The sequence below is a fragment of the Poecilia formosa genome, unplaced genomic scaffold, assembly GCF_000485575.1.
Source record: "Poecilia formosa unplaced genomic scaffold, Poecilia_formosa-5.1.2 Scaffold479, whole genome shotgun sequence".
Lineage (NCBI taxonomy): Eukaryota > Metazoa > Chordata > Actinopteri > Cyprinodontiformes > Poeciliidae > Poecilia > Poecilia formosa.
Window position 1 is genome coordinate 75,291 of NW_006800418.1, and position 11,240 is coordinate 86,530.

The 11,240-nt window shown below is 38.2% G+C and overlaps 1 long non-coding RNA gene across 1 annotated transcript; it reads left to right on the forward strand.

Annotated features, from left to right (window-relative positions):
- The first annotated feature begins 3,784 nt into the window (after nt 1–3,784).
- On the forward strand, nt 3,785–10,124 carry LOC107833905 (uncharacterized). Its single transcript, XR_001659683.1, has 3 exons — nt 3,785–3,900; nt 7,406–7,414; nt 10,115–10,124. It is a non-coding gene; the product is annotated as an uncharacterized LOC107833905 (long non-coding RNA).
- Nucleotides 10,125–11,240: the final 1,116 nt, after the last annotated feature.

Here is an 11,240-nt window from a genome sequence, read left to right on the forward strand (position 1 = left end):
AAAAAGTAGCCAGTAGGTTTATGGGGTATAAAATGATGCAATTTTCATCACTCAACCATTCAAGGCCCTTAAGAATGTCTTCATCTGCTTTCTGAATGACTCTGGCTTAGAAACCAAGAAGGCTTGTTCCAATCTCAAGGATTGCTAAATGTTTTCAAAGTCAGCAAAAACACTAAAGCACTGATTAAGACTAATATCCAGGTCCAGGTGGCTTGCAGAAGCACAAGGCACAATTGTGTTTTATAAATAGCGGGTGTCTTCCAATGTGACATGTATGTGGTCTTCTTCCGAGAGAATTCTGCAGGAGTTTTTTATATCCTTTGTCCATGGGGCATTGGGGTTATGTGATGCCTCCTTCTCCCATTGCTTTGTCCAGTATTGCTCAGTTTCAGCTCTCGGTGGTTCTTGGTGCAGGTTCAGTTGGCCAGAACCAAGAGGCAATGCTTGCTGGACTCTAATGTCTCTGGAATGAACAGGTTTGAGTATTTTCTGGGCTGTTTGGTCTTATTTCAGCTTGTTTGGAACCTCATACTCATTCCTTGAAATTTTCAGTTCTAAACTTTGTCCTTTAGAAGTACTGCACATTGGGGAGGCCTTAGTCCTCAATGCGACCGGTATTTTTTTTTAAAATTCAGATGCATTTTTGTAGTTTTAAAGACATTCACAGAAGTATTCAGGAAGCATATGACAGGCTTTATTCATAATTAAAAAGAATTTCAGATATCTGCACAATCTCCTGCTTCTTCACTGCCCAAAATACCTTAAAGCTTTGATTTGGGGGGGCAATATGACAGCGAACTGGAAGTCTTGTCTCAATACTGGGGAAGCTGTGGTGTGAGAACAGCATGACACTAGTTCTGTCCTGGTGCTTTCTCTTCACACATGTAAGTCCACTGTTCCCATACAGACTCGTAGGGCTGTGAATGTGTATGTGCTGCATTCTTGTTATGCTTACCCAGAAGCCCTGCACCTTGAGGAAAAAAAACAGACATCCAAGTTTGAATCGCTCTGTCTCCCTACCTTAAATCACATGGTTGCCTCAGCTGTGTTTGTGTTTATGTGTGAGATTCTTTGGTGTTTGCCCAAGTTACTAAAATAGCTTTACTTAATCCCCCTTAGGTTTCAATAGCTGTCACCAAACCTTATGTCACCTGAGCCATGAAGGGGGAAACAAGAAGCAGGAAATCAAACAGGAGTGAGGAGCTTTATGCAGAGAACAGGTAAAAGTAACAGAAGGCAAATTATTTGGAGGTAATACAAAAGCTAAAGCTAAATAATAAATTTTGAAGAGAATAAAAAAGCAGATTTGGAGGACAATCATTCAGTCCGCCTTTTGAACGATGCATCTTCATCAAACATTCCGACTCTGTTCTCGTACCTTCTGCTACGGATCACAGGCTTATTGTTGAGCCCTGTAAGCATGGCTCTCTTGTGTTGGGGCTAAAACACTTCCTAACAACACACATCTAAAGCGACGCCATGTTAGGATGTCAACACCTACAGGGTCAGTCATCCTGGCATGACTCTTTCCTTGGCTTTAAAATAGCTGGCATCAGCCTGCAGAAAGGCCTTTTTAGGAAAGACAAATATAGAACATGTTTGATTTGTTTGTTAATAATCCAAACCACAAACCTCTGATTATTTTTGTTGGAGTTTTCCATCACGCAACACAAATTAGTGCTTAACTATGTGACAGATAAATGTAACTTTTTGTTAAACAACCACTATTAAGAAGACCAAACATTTGTGTGAAAAAGGCTGCATAAAAAAGCGTCATGCTGAGCCCTTTAAGGGGCGGAGCTTAGAGCAGCGGTGAGCAGCATGCAGACGAAGAACTGGGGAGAAGGAAAAAAGGAACTGTAGGATTTACCGTTCACATTTTGTATAGTTTGACTTGCTGTTCGCAGTTTGTTGTCACCATCTTTTGATTCGTGTGCGTGGAAATGCAAGTAAGTAACGTTATAAGTTAAGGACATTGTTTATTTAGCCAAATATTTCAGTTTTTTACCTTAATTGATAGCATGTTTTGTTCACGTGCGTATTTAATAAGAGCTACACAAAGTGGGTTTTCGTGTGTTGTATTTATTTAGAAACGGGGATATTTGTAACAATTAACATTGCAGTTGTTTTAGTAATTGTGATATTATTTAGGTAATTTATTTAGGGATTATTCAGACACCCATGCTGTATTATTTATATTTCTAGAACCACACAGTTATGTTAAATTGAGAAATAAACAGCAAGTGCAAGTTAAACCCACTGGAGTGCAACTCTGAGTTTCTTTGGAGTTCTAAACGGACTCACCACAGTAATCTGAACATTTACACTAGCAAATTACAGTCCCTATCTTTTAATTAGAGTCAGGGAAAAATATGTGAAGAGGTTTAAGACATCGTCAGCAGTGGTGGGCACACTACTACTGCTAATGTGCTAATACCTCTGCTAATTCTTTGTTTAGCGCTTTTGCTAACTGAAAAAACTTAGGACATTTAGCTTTTTCTAAGCTAAACACTTAGCTTCCCTTAATTTTTTCAGCATAAATTCTAATAATCTAATTTACTTGGGTGGTTTGTAAAGTAAGTTTGACATCTGTGTGGAACTTTTGGTTATAGTGGCCTGTCACAGCAATACATGGAAGGCAGTTATTATTCTTCACCTGAAAATAACTGTTGCTTTCTTTCACCGTTAATGCAACCGAACTACGGTGTGCAACCCCACAATATATATATATATATATATATATATATCAAAACATGTGGCTTGATATAACCCTTGAGGGGGCTGTTACTTTTGTTGGTATTTCGAATTACTATGGCGATGTAATTTGCAAAAAAAAACGAGCCAAATTCAAATCAAAACAAATTCTAACGGACACTGTTTTGTGTCAGTAGGCGCTTTCGCACTGCACGGAACGGAACGGTATGGTACGGAACGGTTGTGTTCGCATTACAACTTGCGACCAGTGTTATAGATCAACTAGTGGCTAAATCAACTGGTGGTGGCAGCTGGAAAAGACTGATGTTTCTGTGGGCGTGGCTTTTTAGGACCCCCCACTACTGTTTCCATAATGTTACACTTTATTTCCTAGCTCATTTACAGAAGACATGGCTACCGCAGATCTATGTGGCAGTGTCATTAATTCCTTATTGTTGATATTTTTTCTCGTCTTTATTCTTTTTATCAAGTGACCGTAATTCTCAACCATATGAGACATCGCTGAAAAAACAATTGTCTTATATACTTTTACATCAGAAACAGGTTAAAATCTTCACTCGAACTGAGATTCTGAAAGTGCCACCAATTAATCCAGGCCTGGTTCTTAAAGCGCGGGGTGTACGCTAGGAAATAAAGTGTAGCGTTACAGAAGATTTCGCTATAGTTTCTGTGGATACCTATTTGAAATATCACAATATGAGGAATATGTGGAAAAATTACACAGCCAGTCGATCTTTTTAACATTTCATTTTTAATCCCAAGGCTCTTCAACATTTATGTCGGCTTTCAGGGAATAATCTTTGCTTTGAGATCTGCTCATGCCACATCGAGATCTATTTCGATCTTCCTTTGACGAGTTTCAACCTCTGAAGCAACACATAAGTCAGGACAAGTTCTGCGTAATTTACACGTTTTGATGGTTTTGCAGATGAACTTTAAAAAAAAAAAGGCAACATACCATATTAGACCAATAAATTCCTTCTAATTAGTTATTCCCGAGATCTTAGTGGTTGTTTTACGGAATTGAATAGTATTTTTGCAAAGATTTGTAGTTCTTTAAGCTTTATTGCATTGTTTACTTCCTGGTTCGGTAAAGGGGTCCTAAAAAGCCACGCCCACAGAAACATCAGTCTTTTCCAGCTGCCACCACCAGTTGATTTAGCCACCAGTTGATCTATAACACCGGTCGCAAGTTGTAATGCGAACACAACCGTTCCGTTCTGTGCAGTGCGAAAGCGCCTAATTAGGCTGCGTTCACACTGCAGCCTGAAGTGATTTGATTCCGATTTTTTTTGACGTAATGCGACCTGTGACTATTAAGTCACAGGTCGAACTGGGTGAACTGTTATTGGTCTTTAAAAGATGTGCAGATTTTCACTGCACAAAAACTGGAAAAATTATTTTATTAGATGTTAAGACATTGAGGAAGCCTTGAGTACTTCAAGAAACTCACCAATATGCCAGCTGTTTACCAGCAAAATAACTTTTACTCGTAATAGCCTCATAGAACCTGACTTCTGAATATCTAAAGTATTCATTTAAAGAGCCAAGATTCACATAAACGCTGATTTGAGACAATCATTAGCTTGCACCGTTCTTTTTTCTGGACTTTCACTCAACTGGGCACTTTGTTTGGTTATATTATGCCATTTAAGCTTTTGCTTGACGTTTGCTGCGACAGGTTTCAAGGAGACTTGGAGCATTTGCTTGGATTAAATATACCATAGCTGTTTGATGCTCTGAAGTTTATAAACAGCTTTTAGAAGCAACATATATGGGATTTTAGACTAGATGAGCCTGAAGTCGCATCTCACCGAAGTACTAATGAGGACGGAAAATGACGGCTATTTTCAGCTGGAGGTAAATTAAAAGAATAAATAAGCTGAGGAATGTGGCAATAAATAAATAAATAAAACACCGATTCAGATCTGAAGTGTGTTCCTAACTGGAATTAATTGGTAGGCAGCTGCCTGCAGGAAGGCCGAGTGAAACCCTCACAAGTGTGCATCCATGGCGGTTTCAGGTAACGTGACATTCTAGAAAGTTCAGAGGCTTCTTAATGAGATTGAGGTCCGGGAGAAACACACACATTGGCACGCACGCACACACGCACACACAAACAGAAACTGCAGAGATGTGGTTCTGAAATTGCAAAGCTAAAAATAAAGAAGCACTTCCTATTGTGAGAGGAGATTGGACCTCTCACTGATACCCACAATGCCATGCCAGCAATCCCAACAGTATCACATGTTCCAGGAGGAAACACAGGTGATCTGCTCAGCTGTCTTCTGATCTGCTTCCACTGTAAAGACTGCCTATCAATTAAACAACGGCTACACAGATTGAGTGTCCACGAGTGTCGGGGCGAGGCGTGTATATCGGGTACAATGTGTGGAAACGGGCTATCTGCTACCGGCTTTGCTGAACACCCTTATGACATTTTAATGACTCAATCAAAGCATGCAGCTTCCTTGTCGTTGGATCATGTTTAGCTTGTCACAGGTGATGCCAGGCCAACTGAACGCTGACCTACAAAATAACAAAACGGGCCGGATACTTGATTGTTGATTCGCTGAGGAGTGATAGAGGATGTGGGTAAAGCAGTGACGTGAAAGGTGAATAAGCTGGAGAAAAGTGAAAACCTCCCATTGTTGTCTTGCCTCTGGCTCCCTTGTAGGCAGATATATCGGCTTCAGTTACAAGGAAAAAAACTCTTTGGTTTCATTCATATGAGAGTTTGATCCAAGACTTACCTGGAACTCAACTTGATCTGTCACAGCAATCCCATGTTGCATGTTATTGCTTACATTTGCGCATGCTCAAAACACTGGAGGGCAAAACAATGATTCTTTAACTTGCCATCCATAGCCATGTTGCTGCAGTGGAACAATTCTGTTGGCAAGTTGAAACTTATAGATGTAGGTGTTGGTGTTATTTAGAGCAGTGTGCCTCAGCAAAAGGGAAATGACACAGAAAAATCTTTGAACAACTCCAAACCATTAGTAGTCTTCTTTTTCCTTTTTTTTGTCTCGTCTGCACTACACACAGATTTGTTGTCATAGTAACTGACTGACAACGGCTTCACTAGATGACAAGAGCAGAGATTATGTTCAAGTGTATCAGCACTCAACACCAAAAATCATGAAAGAAAATATTCAGTCTGTTACAGCATCATGTTTTCAGACTTGATGTTTACTTTGCAATTATTACATCAATGATCATCTGAATCAATCACTGATTAACTAGTTTAAGCTGATTAGCGACTCAAAACCTTCCGCGATCGACGTGTTGCACCGCTGCTCTAGTAAAGCACGAACAGTTCATAAACAATATGACATTAAAAAAAAAGGTGTTCATTAACTGATTAGGTCGTGTTTTAGATTGTTCTTGAAAAACTAATCAGTCACCGCTGATAAGTGGGTGCACTCACGGCTGCACAGTGAACCCATTGATTTTTTTTTTTTTTTTACAGCTGACAGTCGCTCCTCTCTCTTGTAGGTACTGCGTACCCCCTCTAAATCTTTTAGGGGTACGCAGTACCCTACCATACCCCCTTACTTTCACCCCTGGTTAAAAATTCAAGTAAATACACTAACCTGTGTATTTTTGTTTCAAAGCACAGTATGCCAACTACGAAAACATGAACGACACCTCTGTTAAAAGAGAAATAATGCATTTCATACCAATTTTAACAAAATCTGAATTCTTGAGTTCAGATTTACACTAAAAATGCATTTAGTGTAAATGCATTTTTTTTAAAAGTGCTTTTACACATGAACTACACATTTTTTATACATTTGCTATGAAAAAAGTTAATTATTCAAACAGCTCATGTTACGTTTGTCTTCTGCATGTTGGACACATCACTGTTGTAATTATGGTGGGTTTGAAATTTTTAATTATCTCATAAATACGCAAGTTTTTAGGTGATTCACCAAGTTTGTAGTGCTGCTTCACCATGTAGCGCATGTACCTCCAAATGGCACACTTGGTTCTTTTCAAGGCTGCTCTCCACGTAATGTTGTGAGAGTCCCACCTTCCCAGGATGAATGTGCCTTTTACACTGAAATTGTACATCAAGATTCAACATTATTTCTGAGGTTTAAAAATACAATTATAAAATCACTTGACCAAACAGGGTTATATCTGGATAGAACTTCTTTGCGACCAAGACAAGAAACGTTGTGCCGCTTAATAGCAGGATGTCAAAGATCAATGTTATGCGATAACACGACAACCACAATAAGTTGACAGAATCCCAGTAGATGTATAAAAACAGGATTTATCTTTCTTAGCAAAAATACCAAAAAGGTTTGCACAGACTGTCGGGGGGAGATGGGGCAGTTAGGTTGTGCCAAATCAAATACATTAATAAAACAAAACGGGGCTTAATTACCATCAACCTCTAAGTGAAAAACAAGAGAAAAGAAAACCCTGCTAATCTGATGTAACAAAAAGACTCACCAAAACATTACATGGGTGGCACCAACCTACTTACCAAGGGTGTTTAACAGAAAGAAACCTACATGATGAAAGTATACAGGGAACCTCAAGCTTACTCAGACCACTAACTCCCACCACAAACCTTTACACACACAAAGAGCCAAACATCAAGACAAGTGTCAATTGGTCAGCCAGGTTGGGTTGACAGACTCTCACACAGCCCTGCAGGTGAGCTTCTTGTATATAGGTTCCTTAAGTGTTGATTGGTTCCTCTCCAACCCACCAATCAGAGCAAATTGGCACCAGCTTCCACTTTGAACCTGTGGAGAGACAGGAAAAAGGAGGGGGTAAAGAAAAACGCAACCAGTCTGACAGACATGCAACACCTACACCCTTATAAGTCCAAGCAAAATGTTTGGAACTGTCAAAGTTGTTATGTTTTGGAGTCAGTCATAATTGAAGTCATCATTAATTCTTTTGTGACAAATTTTAAGGTCAAAACATAAAAACCACCTCCAGACTAATGTTAGCATGTGGCTATTTTTGTGTAATGACCAGAAAAGATGCATTTGAGTTCAAGTAGAAATCAGGATTTTGCATATGTTCCAATATTATGCAACAGCAAACACCAAAAGTCATTATTTTCTATTCAAACATAGAACACCCTGAAAAGCATCAGCAAAAGGTCAGAGATTTGTGTTTGCCCAGTTAAGTACCAAGACTGTTTTAGTGATTTTTCATAAGACGATATCCCAAGGTGTTTAATAATGCATTTCCATTAACTGGTAGGAAACTGAGGGACCAGACTCAAAAGAGGACAAAAAAGTGTTCAAAATAGAAAAGGTTTCAATTTAATTCTAACAAAAATAGATAACAAAACATAAAGATTTAATGCACGGATAAGTCAAAGGACAAGTAACAACTTGGGCCCAAATTAACTTTGGTCAACCGAACTCTAACTGAACACAAACAAAAACCTGCATAGAACAAAAGATTGCTTAAATAGGGGTGGAGTAACCTAAATCTACCACATGAGGGAGGCACAACATAACAAAAGCACAAACAAATACAAAATTAACTATAGCATCCTATGAAACAAATAAAGCAAAACTAACTTTAACTTATCACAATAATAAGTGAATATTTAAGTGACAAAATTAACTAATTAAGATCGACTAGAAACAACAAAGTCTCCCCCCTTCAGTCTTTCAGAAGAAAATGGTTTGTTGTTCCAGTTTTCCTCCTCCAGCTGGTTTGTATCAGCAGCACCTCAAACAAAAATCAAGTGCAAGGAAACCATTCAGACAGACATTAAAGTGTGCACCCATTAGAAAGTATATGTCTAAATGGAATAGCTAACTTAAACGGACTATAAGCTGTAACTAATATAAAGAAAAAAATACTAACACGATGTGGTGGTGGTAGGAGGATCCACCACAGAAACGAATTCAGATTTAATGTAGAATTTAGAAGAAAAATGCTGACAGAAACATGAATGATGGGGCTGAACTAATACATTCAACTTTAGCTTTTCAAAACCATTTCTTCAACTGCTGTTTTTTTTTTGTCTGGAGTAAAATCTTAGCTGCTTGGCAGGAAATATAACCTGCCTCTTGGTTTCTATATCTGGTTCATAATTTATTAAAATGACATTGATATGCATGGAGCAGCCTCGCTCTGGCTTCATCCATATTCACTCCACTGCCAAGGCGCCAAGAATGGAGGAAGACGGTTTTCTGGAGGAGGGAGACAAATACATGTGTAATGACCTGGACAGCATGTGTGTTTGAGTGTGCGAGCTACATCAACTGTATGCAGTACAGTTAATCAGATGCTTGGGCTCCTAACAAAACACGGGCTGCAGATGAGAATAAATTACACCCACCACTCCTCTTCCCTCTTCCTTTTTGTTTACATGATGCTATCTACTACGGACAACAGGAACCTTGTTCTTAACCTGCTCTATTAATCCACTTTCTGTCTGAATTTGTGTAGTTTTGGTTTTAGCCCTACAAGAAGATACTTTACTGTTTATCTTCTCTTATACACACACTGCCACAGTACATTCCAACTAATACTAACTAATACCAACTAATAATAAATATCCAGTAGAGAAATCCAAATGATCCACACATGTTTTCCAGCCATCCCACAAGGTCCAGGCATTTGTTAGAACTGATTTGGCTTTTAAGTACAGTTCACAAGTCAAGTCAAAAATCGCTGCGTTTCCATTACAAATGTGCGCAAAGCTGTTGATATTCCGCTTATGTTGCAAAAACCCAATTTCGCAATTGTGGTGTTGCCATAAAATAAGAAACACAATAAGTTTGTTTATGCGATAAGTCATTAAAAATCACCACCATCTTCCATTTCCTGACGTCTGTCTTTTCCACCACTAGTAGCATCCGGTTTTCATTGCAGTTTTGAAATATAACTGGGGGAAAAAACAAAAAAACCTTGTTCTTGTTAGCTCAAAAACGTTTAATCAAAAGACATGTCTTTTATCCAGTGAACATTGTCTTATTAAGTTTTGAATGTTAACATAAAATTGATTTTCATGTGTAGAAAAATAAAGAAAAAATAAATTGGCAGTGGCAGTGTGGCGAAGTCAGACGTCACAACGTTGCCATACGTTTGCCTAAATTCTATGGATTCGATCCGACGTGCTTTTTCTCCATAAAAATCATATAATATTCATGCTAATCAACCATTTCTGTTACATTTCTAGATTTTATGTGTGACAAAAAGTTTTAAAGCTAACAGTGCATACAGAATAATTTATAACTGGATAGTTGCTCTGTACTAACAGAACTTTTAAGAACTACAAGTTAAACTTCCAAGGTAAAACAGATTTTTTTGGCAGTCTCCAACTGGCTTTGAGTTTAATAATACTAGTCAGCTTTATGTTGTGGATTTTACAGGCTGTGTGTAGTTCGTGATAGATGGCGATAGGCAGATGGTTTAACTTGTGCCATCTGTGAAATTTCATTTTGGAAATTTTTTTGCACATTTCCTAACAGTTTCCAACGATGACTTTTTCCAGGTTGTTCAGTAGAGCGAACCATCTGTTAGGTCAAATAAATAGTTTATATAACAGTGCAAAATGTGTTCCTGCCTTTTATACACTTGTTTACTTTCTTCCACACAAATTATTTTGCTTTCTAATTATACAGCATTCCTTTATGCAAGATATGCTATATTATCAAAGATCTACATGTAAAGGTATCTAAATACACATTACATAAGTTTTGTAATGAGCTTGCCAACAATTTGCTGCTAAAACAACTTTAAGTCTTCTGGGAAAAGTGTTTATGGAATTATTTGACCATTCTTCCAGAAGACCGTTTTTAAGGTCAGACACTGACGCTAGATCAGTTCTCTGCTCAAATTTATCCCAAAACTGTTCCTTTCTGACTGGACCATAGGTGTGTAAGGGTTCATCTAGATATATTATTTGTAAATGTTACAACTGTAAAAAATAAAAATAAGTGAGCCCCCCAAAAATGTATTGGCCCTTCTCGCTTATCCCTAATTTGGAACCATTGGAGTCTACTCAGTAGTTTTTGTTTAAATGAGATGCCTTCTTTTGCAGAAAACAGATTTTTTTTTATGTCCCTCACTCCTCCCCACCCTACTCCAAGCAAGATCCTCACTAATCTCCAATGTACACATACTGTAAATATGTTTGGTTTTGTAAATTAATAAAAAAAAATTATTACTAAAGATTTGCTATTTGGAAGACGAGTCTGCAACGATCTACTCTCCTGTTACTGCCTTCACCTTTTCTTGTTGCGTGTAACACCATCTTGCCTTTCGCCCTGCCAGATCGTTTCTGGCACCGTCTCATTGTTCCACCCTGTTCTGTTTCCAAGACAGACCTGGGTTGTTCTCAACTTGCTGTTTTACCCTTCAGTAGCCCTTCAGCTCAGCTTGAAGGTAAAGCTTAACATCTCATGTGGGATGTAACCTTCTTGGCTCTCCTAGACTGTGAAACCCTGGGTTGTTGCCAGTAAAATCCACCTGAAAACAAAAAAAACAAAAAAAACAAACAAAAAAAAAAAAAAAAAAAACAAAAAAAACAA